At 43.1% G+C, this 15,109-nt stretch overlaps 1 protein-coding gene across 6 annotated transcripts in view; it reads left to right on the top strand.

Moving 5' to 3' along the window:
* FAM135B (family with sequence similarity 135 member B) overlaps positions 1–15,109 on the top strand; it is a 212,094-nt gene that overhangs the window by 12,250 nt on the left and 184,735 nt on the right. For 4 of the 6 annotated variants that reach the window (XR_015808602.1, XM_088179704.1, XM_088179694.1 and 1 more), the window contains exon 1: positions 1,915–2,062. The exons of 1 other annotated variant lie outside the window; for it this stretch is intronic. The gene's annotated coding sequence lies outside the window, so the exon portion shown is untranslated. Of the gene's footprint in view, positions 1–1,914; positions 2,063–15,109 lie in introns of those variants that run through there. One more of the 6 variants, XM_088179691.1, reaches the window with a different exon arrangement.

Raw genomic sequence — 15,109 nt, 5'->3', positions numbered from 1 at the left:
AGAAGGGTTTCAGGGTCCTGTCTAATTTTACATGCATTACATTTTTAAAGATTAAAATAGATAACATATTTCTTATTTCTTTTTAGACAGCTAGAAAGTCCCTTTGAGTCAGCTATTCCATATAATCTCTGAGCAGACATCAAAATTGTTGCCAAAAAGAAGATTAATTAAAAAATCTTCAGAGATAATGGTTTATAAGATACTTGGAGGCTGTGAAATCGGAAGTTATTTCAAGGAAGTCTGACAGTGTATGCTGGCTGTCACTTTTTCCTCCTCAGTCAGGTAGTTCCAGTTTCTCCCACAGTCATGAGCTATATAGAAAATGATTTTATATGAACCAGATTATGACTCTGCAAATGAACACAGTGTGGAGACACTGTCTTCTAGAATATCTTGAGAAATGCTGCCAACAGCACATCATAGAATCACAGAATTGCTTGGGCTTGAAGAAACCTCAAAGAACATTTCATTCCAGCTTCCCTGCTAGGGGCAGGAACACCTTCCACTGCTCCAAGCTCCATTCAACCTGGCCTGGAACACTTCTGGGGCTGGTGCATCCACAACTTGTCTGGGCAAATTGTTCCAGGGCCTCACCATCTTCACAGTAAAGAACTTTTCCCTAATATCTAATCCAAACCTACTCTCCTTCAGTCTGAAGGCATTCCCCTTGGCCTGTCACTACCTGCTCTTGTAAAAAATCCCTGTCCATCTTTCTTGTAGGCTTCCATCTTCTATAACCATTTATCCAGGTTTGATACTTTAATAGGAAATACCATTCAGTTCATTTTTTTGGTGCCTCAAGCTCACAGATTCGTTTTATCTGCAGCATTCAGGTTGCAAGCAAAGATCTGGCAGCAGGAAGAAAATCCCTTTAGAAAGTTTCCACCAGTGATTTTTTTTTTCAGTATTTTTTAGACAGGTTTTCACAATGCCCTGCAAACAGTACCAGCTCCTGAAAGAACTGTCATGGCTTATGAGCATTACATAGCTTTGCACTGACATTTTGGGATGGAAGTGACATTTGATTGTTGTGACCTTGTGTCCTGTGATGTTCCAGTGCAAAATGAGAGCTTCACAACGTGCCTCTTTGATAGCTAAATGGCAACTGAATGCCTTGATTTCATGTCTCTCTCAGTTAATACTCCGTATTTTGATCATATGGCAGTCCATTCACCTGAGGTCTTCATGCATGCTTCATGCATGAAAAAATTAGTGTCCTGTGCTGTGCAAGTGGGCTCCTTTCTGGAAGGTTTTTTTTCTCACTGTTTGGTGGTTAGAGGCAATTCTCTGTCACACAAGGAACTCACTTCTAGGGAGATTCCTCTATGCAAAGAAACATTTAAGTAAGGTTAAGATAGAAACTTTTAAGTCCCGATTTAAAGGCAGAGGGTTGGCCTTTAGTTTAAAAAAGTTTAAAATTGCATCACAGCAGCAACTTTGAAAGTCATCCCCTTCCCCAGCTTTGCTATTTTGTTCAGTTCTTTATAAAAATGCAGGAACCCGCTAAAAAAGGAAACTTCTCCCTCCTGGAAGCTGGCATTTGACCTTTTCAGGGCAGCGAGCTCTTTGCCGACAAGCGCAGAATGCAAACATTTTGGATGCATCACTCCATCTGCTTTCCCAGAGCCCCAAACCCGCGCCAGGGAGTGACCTCCATCCTCCCGGCTGCCACTTTCCCCACGGAGAGGGGCTCTGGGGTGATGTCCCTGTGCCTGTCCGTCGAGGGCTGCCTGGCAGCCGTGGGTTCCAGCAGATCTGGGTGCTGGGGCAGCTGTTGCTCCGAGCGGAGCCGCCGCCGAGTTCGGTAACCATGGCAACAGCATCACCGCCAGCATCCTCCTCCTCCTCACTCGGCTCTCCTCCTCCTCGGCATCATCAGGAGCAGCAGCAGCAGCAGCAGCCCTGGCAGGAGCCAGAGCCCGGCAGCCGAGGCTGCAGCCAGCTGCTGCCAGCCCCTACCCGCACCGGCACCCGGGCACAGCCCCGGCCCCGCTGCTGCCGGGGGGAATAGGGCAGAGGGAGCTGAGGGAGCTGCACTGCAGAGGGACCCCGGACAGCCCAGGTAAGAGCTGTGGGGCTGCTCACAAACTCGCCGGGATCGATGTGCTGTGTGCCTGGCGTGTGTTTGCGTGCGAGTGCTGGCTGCGAGTTTCCCGGCTTGCTGCTTCCAACAGCAGTGTGATGACAATTCCAGGCAAGCATGTTTTCCGGCTCATGTTCCCCATCTCTGCCATACTGTCCCTCTCTCTCTCCTCCACCCAGATACATAAGGAATAGTAAATAATGTTCTAAAAGGTTGTTAGAAAATGGGATGGGGGGGGTGCAATGTGGTCAGAGTGGGGAACGGCTGCGCTTCTAAAATAAAAGTGGGCAGCAGCAGCGGAGCAAAGGTTGGCGTGGTAATTAATAACCCTTAAAGAAAAAAATTATGCGACAACGCACTTCTGTCTCTACCCACTCTACAAATAAATCTCCCTCATCATATTCAGCAGAGAGCTGTAAAGCAGAGAGGTATATGAATAGACAAGGCTAGAAACCTCACTGTAGTCCACAACTGTCAGATTCACCTTAAGTGCTTTAAAACTAAAGACTTAAGACTAAATTATTACAATATCAATGCAGTTATACCTGAGAATATATATGTATAGAATTTCAAAAATACTGCTCTTAAACCTTTGCACCTCCTAAGAAATAATAATAAAAAAATTGTCTTAAAGATGTGCATCTGATGGCCACACAGTAAAAAAATGCTCGTTTCATCTGTTGTGAGAAAGCATGTAGTGAGTATATTTCAAAAGGTAGGAAGAATAGTTCTGATCCAAAAGCACATGAAGACAGTCCTTGTCATTTTATAAACAGAAGAGATACAAAGCTGTGGAGTGTCCTTGTGCAGGCAAATAGATGTGGATGAGTGCGTGTGTCTGAGAAGCATGAAGGGGGGATCATAAGAAGTAAGTTTAAGCCAAGAGTTTAAGCTGTGAGTGTTTGCTGTGTAATGACTGCAGAGAGCTCTTTCCACTTCCACAGAACTGTTTTATTTCTTTGTTTGTTTGTTATTGTCAGCAGTAAGGAGAAAGAGATGTGATGCTGCTGCTGTTTCTGTCTCCTCTAAAACCCTATTCTTCCTCTCTTGTGTCCCTTGTCCTCCCCAAATCACCCTTGTCTGTGTAGCTGGAAATGCTTCCTAATTCAAACATGGGGATGGTCTGGGTATGATCCAACACAATTGCTCATATACTTGTGTGTATGTATATTTTTTATATATGTATATCCTTGTACATAGGTTAAGAGGCACCTGTCTCTTGTGTTCAACTTGATTTGAAAATCAGAGTGGTTTTTGGTCCCAGTCCTGCATTTTGCTACGTCTGTAGATCCTCCTAAAATCAGCAGAAGCTGGGATGTAATTTAAGCTTATAGGTACAGAGCAGAGGGCAGATTTGTGCCCACCTTTTCTCTATGTTTACAAACATTCTCCTCCAAGCTACAGAGCAAGGAATTTGGGTAGGCAGGACCTCATGTCCAGTTCTTATGCAGAAGTGTTGCAAAAATTACTTGGGAATTATGTTCCATCCCAAGGGAAATTGATAAGGCAAAGGATAGGAAAAAAAAGATACAGACAGCTATTTAGAATCAGTGCTTCGATTTGAAAAATAATTTATTGAGGAACTTGATCTCATCACAACAGGTCTTCTCTACAAGGGGCTCTTTGATCCATGGTAATAACAGTGCTCACAGACACCAAGTTTAACTGAAGAGGATGATTTTGGATACTTACATACTTACTGTATGGCTACAGTCCTTAAGAGTCTGGGCACATTACAAGGTGTATTCCTGCATGAGATTTGGTGTTTGCTTCAAATTCAAAGAATATTTAAGTCTTGAGACTTCTTTGTAATAACAGAGAGGGAATAAAAGTGCCTGTCAAAATGCCTGTAAAAAGAGCACAGACCTGATGATGTGTCTGACACTGAGACACCAGCAGCAGAGCCACAATCCTGTTTACATGTGTTGCAGAGACGTACAGTGCATAATCCAGGGGCAGCTCAGTGAGGCACAAAGCAGTGACCCTCTCATCAGCACAGGCAGATGATTGGAGGTCAGGGGGCTCTGGGTATTACACATTAACACTCTGCAGTATTCCTGCACAGACCTACTCTGCTGCTAGCAGTGGGCAGGTAATTAGGGGGAAGCCAGAATTTGTACATGGACTTTTGATTGCTACAGGGCTGAAAACTTCTGTTAGAAATGACTCTGGGTAAGGCAGGGAAGCTTGATGTTTTCATGAGCACTGCTTGGCCATATAAATCCTCAGTGGAGGGCTCTTTATGGAAAGTCAGGGCACTGAGGTTGATACCAGTGGAAATAGCAAGGATGTTCCCCACCTCAGATGTCCAGTATTTAATTCTCAGTGTCCCTCAGTCCTGCAACTCTTTCCATTGCTTAACCTGGAAAGCTTAGGAGAGATTTTTTTTTCATTTTGCCTTATTCTATTTCATTAGTTTAGTAATAGATAAGAACACAGTTTTTCTTTTGTTTTGTGCACGGCTGTTAAGAGCTGCTCACTCAATGCTCATTTATTGTTCACTAGCACCTTTCTAAGGGAAAAAAATTATATCTCATGATATAACTAAGCATCCTCTAAAATCTCGCTCCTAATTTTCATTAGTCACCCACTGTGGCTCTCAGAGCTCAGAACAAAAGACTTATACAGTAGTTGCTGTTCTAAAGTCAGCATTTGCCAACAGGTTGAGACAGGAATTTTTGAAATGCTGCAGCCAGGGTTTGGGTGTTTTTTGTTGGCTTTTGTTGTTTTGGGTTTTTTTTGGTTTTTGTGATTTTTTGTTTTGTTTTGGGGTTTTTTTTAGTATTTTTTTAAATAAGGAACATGCTTTTTTCCAGATCCTGCTCTGTAGTAAGCTGAAGCAAAAGGTGATTTTAAGAAGAATGTTGCCTTTAGTTTAACAATGCTATTAATTTATTTTGAGCCTATGCATACACTGCTGTTTATTATTCTCTTCAGTAATCTGTTATTTTCCCTCTTACAATATTATGGTTTTTTCCTTTACACTCTATTGTGATTGGCTAGATTCACTGCTTAATAAGACAGACACTTAACCATGGAAAAGTTTTCCCAGTGAGGAGGGGGACGATTAGAAACTGGGCACTGCTCTGTCTGTTTGCTTCCCTTAAAATTATGTACCCAATCCATACTTGATACAGAAATAACCAAATTTTTGCCAGTTTTCATCTTCTTGCAGAGCCAGACTGGTCTTGGTAGGTTCTCTTGGTCTAAATGATACTCATGATGATGGAATGAGAGCCTTTGTGTCCCCTGAGCAGATCAGTGCTGAGAAGGTTACAATTCCTTCCTGGCCTGTTGGCTCAGGTGGTGTAAGCTTTTTGATTCTTTTTCTCTGCAGCCTCTGGGGTCCATCACTTTCCTTTCTCATGGTTTGAAACCTTCTTCCCCCACTGGTGAGACAATCTGAGTGTCTGTGCTTCCCCCCAGCACAGCTCTGACAGAAGTGTGTCCAGGAGCACAAACAGTGCAGGTGTCTCACTCTGTGTGCATTTCTTCTGGTCTCCCCTGTACCCAGTTCCCTCCTTTGCATGCTGGCAGTGCCTGACGTGCTGCAAGAGCCTCAGGGCCTGTGATGTAGCATGTCCTCTGCTAACACTGCTCCAGGAGGGAAGGGGCTGAAACCACCTGGGCAGTTGTGGCTGCTGGGCTGATCCTCCTTCAGAAGGTCAGCACCGTGACATGCCTGATCTCAACTTGTTGGGAGAGTGAGTCAGAAGCTGGCTTCCTCCAAATGTTCCAAATCCAAGAGGATATGATTTTATTCTCTCTCTAATCCTATTATTAGTGCCTGCAATGTTAAGGACTCTGTTATTCAGCAGTTTTATTTCTTCCCTGTTCCACTGCCGCAGATGGAGCATCCAAACAAAGTGTAAAAGGAAGAATTTCTTCATTTTGTACACTCAGATGCTGCTGACATCCACGTGCTGTCCCGTATAGAAAAGAATACCTTTTGTGGGGGGAATCTCTCTTTGGTCCTCCTACAAATCTGCCAGAAATCTCATGGCATTTCTGCTTCTCTCTCACATTCAGACATGTCTTGGTGTGGATTCTTTGTTTCTGTAACCTCTATACCTCTCACCTGGGTATGTGTCAGTACTAAGATCATTTTCAGTGGTCGCAGAGGGTCTCACAAAGTTTATTTTTCTTACTGCACATGAGGCACCGTGGCTAAATGCAATATCCTGATATGCTCTTCCTACCTGTTGTGTTTTCTTATCTGTAGGATCATGGAAATAAGACAACATAAGCAGTACTTTGATCTTTTCCTTGTATATATACTCACCAAATTCTTGATTTTGTAGCAATATATATATATGGTAGTTATATTCACCATTTTTCCTTTTTATTTGTTCTTAGCTATGTGGTGTTGTCATGAACATTTAAGGCCTTGTGCACTCTATTGAAATTTAGAGGTGAAACTGCAGGTATTAAACAACAGACTTGTATTGAAAATGCATAGCACTGGTGTGACAGTAAATTGATGTTTGTCTTATTTGCATGGAAACTTCAAACTCTGGTCACTGACTTTTGAAGATTCACAGAATGCAGCACAATGTGGGACTTTCTTATTGTAACTTGGCTTGGTAGGGATCATCTGTGCTATTAAGACCCTGATGCCATAATTTAGCAGCCTGGGAAGGACCAGGCTCTTTCTTGGTCCAGCTACTTGGGCAAAAAAAATCTCCCTGTTGTATTGCTGTGCAGATCTGCACGACTGGGAAGGAATCCAGCTCTGCACCATCTTCTAATGTGTAATTTTGATTTCTCTCATTGTTAACATTGCATTTATATCTGAGGCTGGCAAGCATAGTCCCATTACCTTTTTATGGCCCTAAAGAACGTGAATGTTATTTGGAGGATGTGGCTTAAGTGAAATATTGCTTGTATCTTGGTCAATTTGTCAACCCATACTGCCAAAACCATTGTGGCAGTAGGAAAAGCAATCTTGTTGTATGAAAAAGATTTCTTAAAAAACAGAACAAAAGGACCAGAATTTCCATCCATTGAATCCTAGACAAGAGATGTATTTCAGTATGAAAACTTCCATCTCTCTTAAATTATCTCCTCCTTTCCACTCATAGCCTCTTGTTCTGTTCAGTGGCTTTGACTTGACCTCATTGCAGGAGATGATGCCTGTAGATGATGTAACCTCATCTTCCTAAATAGGCCCTTGGCTTATAAATGGTAGCTTTGAGGTGTCTGCATGAAACCACTGATTTTATTTGCATAAAAAAGTTTCCCATTTGTTTCAGGGGTGATGGGGCAGAATATGCTACTTTTATGGGTGTGTGTGCTTAAAAAATCCTGGGTTCTTACTGGTGTTTTGATTTCTGCAGAGGACTCTGGGCTACAGGTTTGGAGCTGGCAGTCTGCCAGTACCTGTAGCAACTGCTCCCCCTCTGTGTGATTGAGCACCTGAGTGCTGCAGGTACTGGCTCACATCTGCACAGCTCTTCTGCACTATTAGGGCCCAACTATGCCACGTCACAGGACATGAGGATCTCTGTGGGACAAGGCAGATGGATTTCATTAGAACTGAGCACTGTCTGCTGCTGCAGGTATCTTTTACAGGTGCTTACAGAGTACACTGCCCTGCATAATAAACCTGTTCTACACCCTGCAGTCACAAAGTGCTATTTATTTTCTTTCTCTGCCTGTCTTGGCTTAAAATCTCAGCTGAAAACTTGTCTTTTCTGTTCGTGCCTCATTGTTTCCTCTCTGTTTCCCTCTCCCTTTGCAGCTGTGTTTAGGCTGAGCTGTGTGAGGGTGCAGCTTGCCACGGTAGATGTTAGAGGAAATAAAGTCTCATTGTGTGATGTTCTAGAGTGCTTTGCTCCACAGCCACCCAGCCCTTGCACCACTGAAGGCTGTGGGATGTTTGCCACTGACCTCAGAACAGCAGGAGTCATCCCCATGCACAAAAGTCTTTTCAGAAGGGAAGATAATGCACAAGGCTGTGAAGATATTGTTGTTTGAGAAAGGCATGGAAGCCTGAACCCTCTCGGTTGAAAAGCTCTTGCTGGCTTGCCATGGATGGATCAAAGTCAAGCTGCTGTTTTTGCCTGGGATGTCACAACCACCTGAACATTCCTTGTCATTGCTTGGGGAACTAGGCAGCAAAGTCAGGGGCACTGTGAGACAGAAGAGGGACAAGGCAGAGTGACATTTTTTCAGCAAGGCTACTCTTTTTTTAAAGAAGTCCATATGGATGAATGGATGGAATGGAGATGAATAGTAAATCCAGAAGGTTATGTGAAAAGCCCTTAGATGTGTTCTTTCTTTTATGGTGGGGAAGAGAGGAATAGATTTTGGATTGCATCAATTCATTTGGATTGCTTCAATTCTTTTGGATTGCATCAATTCTTTTGTCTGATGAGGGAAGAAAAATTGTTGGAAGAAAAACGGGAAAAAAAAAGAAACCAAATGAAAAAATCTAGTGAGGAATGATCATCAGACTCTTGCTAATTTTTAGTAGCTCTGTAAATTAGGCCTTGTTTTCTTTAGGTGCCTTGCGTTGGTAGTGGGTGACATTAGTGCTTTATTAAACTCTCTGTGCTGAGGAGCTCATGGGTTTAGTGCAGCTAATAATAATATCCTGATTGAGAAACAGAGGGTGGGATAGCTCAGCATCAGACATTGGAGGGCAGAAATAGTCAATGCTAGTTGAACTAAAAATACACACCAGCATAACCCTCTTGCCTACAGCAGCACATGCTGAACACACTTTGGACACTGGCAGTGGGGGGAATGGCTTCCCTTTGTTTTTTGGCAGCTGCTGGATCAGCAGTGCTCTGTGGTGATTCTGTGTGCCTGCCTAACGCTATCTTAGGTGTGCAAGGCCCCTCAGAGCAAGTTAATTAATATCCTTGGAAAGTGAATCATTATCCAGAGTCATAAACAGACTGTGTAGCGTGAAATGGGCTACATCAGGTGACTTGTTAAGCCAGTTTGTCCCGGGGTGGGACTTTGTGATCATGGAATCACCCAACAGCTTGGGAGTGACCGGCAGCGGGACCGAGGTGTAACCATGGCTACTCTGTTCCACTGCTCCCTGCTCCTGCCTGGGGACAAACAGCAGATGTCAAGATCACTGCTGAATTATGAGCCTTGGAGTTATTGCTGCACAACGTGGTCAAAGAGATTTATCTAATTTTTTTCCTACCACCTCCCAGGGTTTACCCAGCTTCTTCACCTGGGCTCTCCACGGGTGAAATTCAGTTTAGCATGTACACGGTTTTTCTGCTATGACCTTCAAAACCTCCATGCCAATAAGCTAAAAGTGGCCCAGATGTAGTGGGGATAGGGTACCCTGAAATAGGTTAGTTAGATGAAATTAGGACACATCTAATGCCAGAATCAGCAGTGCAACATGGATATCTGATGCACTGTCAGATGGTAGATCAAAGGTGAGGAATGCCTTGTAGATGGATCATAGAACAATTTAAGTTGGAAAAGACCTTTAAGATCGTCAAGTCCAACCTCTAACCCAGCACTGCCGAGATGAGAAAAGTGCTTGGTGAAAAGAGGGAGTTAATTGACCCTGTTGGGCACAAGTGACGAGACATTGTCTCCAGATAAAGGATACAAACACAAAGTGCTGAGACTCTGAAGAGGAGAAGCAAGGCCTGAATGCTCTAATTTGAAATTCCTGCATTATGTGTAGTAAAACCCAGCTTTGGTGGGACTCCTTCACTTGTTTGAATACTGAGACCTGTGGCTGGGATAGGAATGGACAGGGAAATGGCTGTAGATACTTTGGTCACCACACCTGCAGGCAGGAGGAATACAGGGACTGCATCATCACTCCTGCCTTGCTTCCCCTCCCAGAGTCAGGTGCCTGCTTCCTGTACAAGCACAGGTGCTTCCCTCAGAGCAGAACGTGTCAGGATATTGCATGAAGAAATGTCAGCTAACAGAACTGCTTTTACAAGATCCAATACAAAGGTAAACCCTTTCCACAGTGCACATGAGCTTTTTCTTTTTTATTTATTTTATTTAATTTATTTTTAAAATTTTTTATTATTACAACCAGGAGATCCAAGGACATCAATCTTCTTTATGTCTCCTCTAGGACTCTTTGGAGCTTGAGGGTTCAGCTGGAGACAGAGCAGGCAAAGCATAAAGGTTTTTTCTCTTGGGATATGTGTTTCTTGTGTGGACTTCCCTGAGTTGGGGTTATCTTAATAAATGGAGCACCAGGAATGACAAGCTTCCTTGCCTGTCTTTCTCAGCCAGTCTTAGCTTCTTTCTGGGACTGCTATTGTACTTACTCTCTGATGAAGCGAATAGAAAAAGGCTATTTTTGTTCACAGGATAGTTTTGTAGGATAATTCTGGTTGGAAGGAACATCTATTCCAATCACCTTCTAAAATCAGGTTCACCTATGGGGTCAGACCAACCTTCTTAGGGTTTTATCTAGTCCAGCTTTTTATACATCTATAACAGAAAGTAAGTGGCCTCTAAAATTTTCTGAATTGTCAGGATCAGGGTCATCAGGAGTTTTCAGAGAGAGTTTTGAGAGAAGGACAGGAGGTCTGGCAGCAAAGAGCATTTCCATGAGGACTTCTGATCATGGAGATGTCCGGGGGAATCTGGCAGCAACTCTGAAAGGAGAGTGGTGTGCAGAGCATGACAGAGGTGAAAATGAACTTATCAAAAGCTTTCTTGGGTTGTCAAGGGCAGGTTTATTCCTCAGCATAAGTGGCTTCCTCTGGAGAGTTGTGGAATAGGCACTGCCAGGGGGAAGGTGCTGATTTCACAGTGAAGTGGGTTTGGCTTGCCCTGGGTCTGTATGTGGTAGGTGACTCTTCTGGGAGATAATGCCTTAGGTCAGTGACTTAATTATGTCTGGTTTGGAGACCTTTTTGCATACCTGAGATAACTCAAGGCTTACAGGCTGGCATTTGGAAGAATCATCTTGTTCAGCAGCAATAATCACCAATTACTAAGAAAAGATTGCCTTACTCAGTCATTCCCCACTGGTGCCATCTTCCCACCAAACGCTCTGTTTATGAAAGCTTTTCTTCCAGGACCTGTGCCACTGATAATCAGAACCCTCACATCACAGAAACATTTTAAAAAGAGTTTGAGGGCCAATTATATAAATGCTTCCTCTTTTGTAAAACAGCTTGGGACTTGTAAACATATTAAGTCCACATATCACTAAATAATTCATGATGATGAATTATTTACTTGTGTAAGCTGTGTTTTAAGTAAGGAAATATTTTTTCCTAATATGAGGGAAATAAAAATATTTTAGAGAATTTTGAAAGGGGTAGCTGCCACTTCACTCTTTTGCTTTTTTTTTGTATTCCAATTGATTTTTATTATGAGTGTGTTCTTCAGGAGTGGCTGATACCAAGTTTGTAGTGTGTAAAGATGACTTCATCAGCACAAAAACCCACAAAACCTTTCAGCAGAATAAGGTTTATCAGAAATCAAGGAGTCCACTCCATGTTGTGGATGTGTGAAGGGCACATTTTAGAACTTAGAATTTTATAATCATTGTTTATTTTCCAGATGAAATTGAGGATGGCAAATTCAATCCATGTAAAGGTGAATGCTGTTACTATGGAATCCTCTGTATGATGCTCTTGAGTTTGAGCCTTATTTATGAGATTATTTTGAACTTTGTCCCTTTTTTAAAATATATATATATATATATATATATATATATATATATACGTATGGATCATTCTGTTGCATTTTCTTTTCTCTCCCCTTCCTTTTCCTCCCTCAACAACAGATGATTTTGAAGACAGCATGAATGAAACAAAATGCTGGCATGGTCTAGCTGAATTTCCTGACAAGATAAACATTAAGTTAAATGTGAGACATATGCCTTAGTGTGTGACTGTAATTTTGTAAGTTCTTTTATATGTTATGGTTGGCAACAGAATCCCTGCAGCCTATTCTGGCTAGAAAGAACAGTATTTCTTAGTCCTAAGACAGATATGTGATTTAAAATCTGTATATGCTACCAGCTATACCATGTGAGTGCTGAAGTGTATCTTGGTTATCAGTACTGTCCATTCCAGTTCCTCTCAAAATCAAAGATGGTCATTCAACCACGGTGTATTTGTGATGGGGATAATGTTCTTATCAGAAATTCTCTTTTCTGCCTTCATCCCACCTTTGGGGTTAAACTATGTGGAGGTGATGCCCCTCCATTTGCTTTCACTGTGGAATGCAGACTTGCATTGGGTGAGAATATTTCTTCTGATGGATGCACGGTACAAAATTAGAGGGAATATTGGCTCTAGCTCATCATGTGAGACTTTAGTTTGTGCAGCCAGACCATCAGAGGAGAAATGCTGTGCCCTTTCCCAACTCCCTTAATTTTGGGGACCACTTGTGTAATCTTGGAGTACTTTGAAGTGCAATGAAATTTGCTCATCCTCCCTTACATTTTTACACAAGGATCCCCACTGAAATGACATTGATAAATCTTTAGGACAGAAAAATCATGCTCAATCTTTGTCTTCACTGTCACAATAGGAGCCTGGACAAATAGTTGAGGAACAGCCATTTATACTGTAGATGTATGTCCTTTTACCGAGTGTAAACTTATTTATTGTCAAAATATGGAACAGGTGACAGATATCCCAAGCCTTATCCCTCTTTTCCAAATACCCTTCATTCTTGTCTTTATGGCAATTGACTTTCAATCAGTCATTCACATTCCTACTGCCTTTGCCATTCAGGTTTCTGGTCTGTTCTGGCATTTTGCATGGCAAGACCACATTTCCTGTGATCTGCCCCACTCTGGACTCGTGGCTGGTGGCTGGACTAGCACAGGGCAAAAATGGTGAAGCAATCCTAGCATTGCTTCATATTATGCATACTAAAGGATTTTGGTTCTAAGATGCAATCAGAGAAAAAATGGCATATTTGGCAAAAATGTAGCTTGTTCAGAAACAGCATTTGAACTGGAAAGATGCAAAGCCATAAGCCAGCTCGGATAACAAAGGCAGTATGACTTTCTTAGCCTGGTGCCCAGCTGCAGCAGGACATCCCTGGGATGCACAGCTGTTGGGAAGGTGCTTTAGCCCAAGCAGAGCAGCATCTGTTCCTTGCCCCTGAGAGAGCTGGTTCAGAGACAGCTCATGCACACCTCTGTAGTGGCTCAGAGATGCAGTACCCTTTGTTTGGAAGAGTAATTTAGCACTTTGTGTGGGTGCATTTATGGGAACACACAGATCCTCTTAAAGAAATAGGCACGCTTCTGGTATTTGCAGAGGTTATGGCTGCACATTAAGAGAAAAAAGCTAAAACAAAACACATTTAGTGGAGGAAATTTCCATTATTCAGCAGCAGTTCTTATTTGTACCTTAGTAACTTATTCTGTGTGGGGAAAGAAGAGGAGTTGGAAGCTGATTTCCAAAAGAAGTATGTCTGGTACTTAGTAAATCAACAAACTTTTGGAAAGAATTGCACCTGAAGGTCTAATTCCTACAACTGCTATTAGAGTGGCAATAAGAGAGGCTGAGGATGTAAGGATATAGAGCTATTGGAAATTGTCCAAAGGAGAATGAAGATGGTGAAGGGCCTGCAGGGGAAGCCACACAAGGAGTAGCTGAAGTCACTTGGCTTGTTCAGGCTGAAGAAGAGGAGGCTGAGGGGAGAGACCTCATTGTAGCCCACATCTTCCTCATGAGGGGAAGACGAGGGGCAGGCACTGATCTCTTCTCTGTGGTGAACAGCAATTAGGCTCAAGAGAACAGCATGGACCTGTCAGGGGAGGTTTCGTTTGGATATTAGGAAAAGGGTTTTCACCCAGAGGGTGGTTGGGCATTGGAACAGGCTCCCCAGGGAAGTGGTCACAGCACCAAGCTTGACAGAGTTCAAAAAATATTTGGACAATGCTCTCAAGTACATGGTGGCATTCTTGAGGTGTCCTATACGGGGCCAGGGTTTGGACTCAGTTGTACTTGTGGATCTCTTTTAACTCAGGATATTCTATGATTCTGTGCTTCTGTGAGGCTTAACCATCACTGTCTCTATGAGAACTCCCCTGGAATTTTCTTTTGTTACTGTCAAGCCTGAACTTCCAATGTGTGTGGTTGCAGATTTATCCTGCCTCACACACTGTAAGTCTTTATGACTCTTGTTGAAGTCAAGGAGAGCAGCACTATGATACCAGGTGAATACCTGAAGCCTGAAGTGTGTAGAATTGAGAAGAAAAATTCAAGAATCCAGGCAGTAAACTAAGCTTCCCATGGCTGTCTTGCCCCACTCCACACACAGGCCTGGCACCCTGGGTGATGTTTGTTAGACATGGTCACCGTGCCTCTCCAGCTCCCAAGTGCTGCACACCAGCATCTCCCACAGCAGGGCAGCCACTCTCCAGCTGGGAATGTGCTGTGCCAGCCCAGCCTGTGGTGCCCTCACTGACTGTGGCTGGTGGTGCACAGGGTGCTGAGGTGCTTTGCTGCTGAGATGCTGACATGAGTGGCTGTAGCTGTCAGTGGAATTTGTGACCTTTCTCCAGCCTGTGATTAGACAGTCCTGCTGCACAACTGTGCTGCTGATGATCCAGTTGTTCCTCTCTCTGTAGTGGATTATATGTTCTGGAAACTTGTTCCAGAAATTTTCACTCCTGTTTCCTCTTGGACATAGCTGACAATATGTTAAGAAGATAAATGGTTGCTTCCTTCTGTCTCCACCACTGTGCAATGCACTGCCCAGTGACTGCTGTTCACTTGGTTTCTGTGGTTGTTCTGGTAGGATCAACCACAGAATCCTAGAAGTTCGAGATGGAAGGGACCTCAAAAATCATCTAATTCCAACTCCCCTGCCACAGGCAGGGACACCATCCACTGGACTGGGTTGCTCAGGATCTGCAGGTCGAGAGGGAGGATTATCACCAGGAACCTGAACTATTCGTTTAAATATTTTGTTGCTTCAGTCTGTAGCACTGGAACTGCTGAGGTAGAAGACAAGCTCCTCCTTTTTAATTTTAAGGGCAATATTTATCTTGTTTTATTTATGAATATTTGTCAAGTCTCAGCACATCTACTGCAAGCC

The sequence above is a fragment of the Sturnus vulgaris genome, chromosome 1, assembly GCF_052056855.1.
Source record: "Sturnus vulgaris isolate bStuVul1 chromosome 1, bStuVul1.hap1, whole genome shotgun sequence".
In the NCBI taxonomy this organism is placed as follows: Eukaryota; Metazoa; Chordata; class Aves; order Passeriformes; family Sturnidae; genus Sturnus; species Sturnus vulgaris.
Note: the sequence above shows the minus strand (reverse complement) of the source record. Positions and strands in the feature narration are given on the sequence as shown.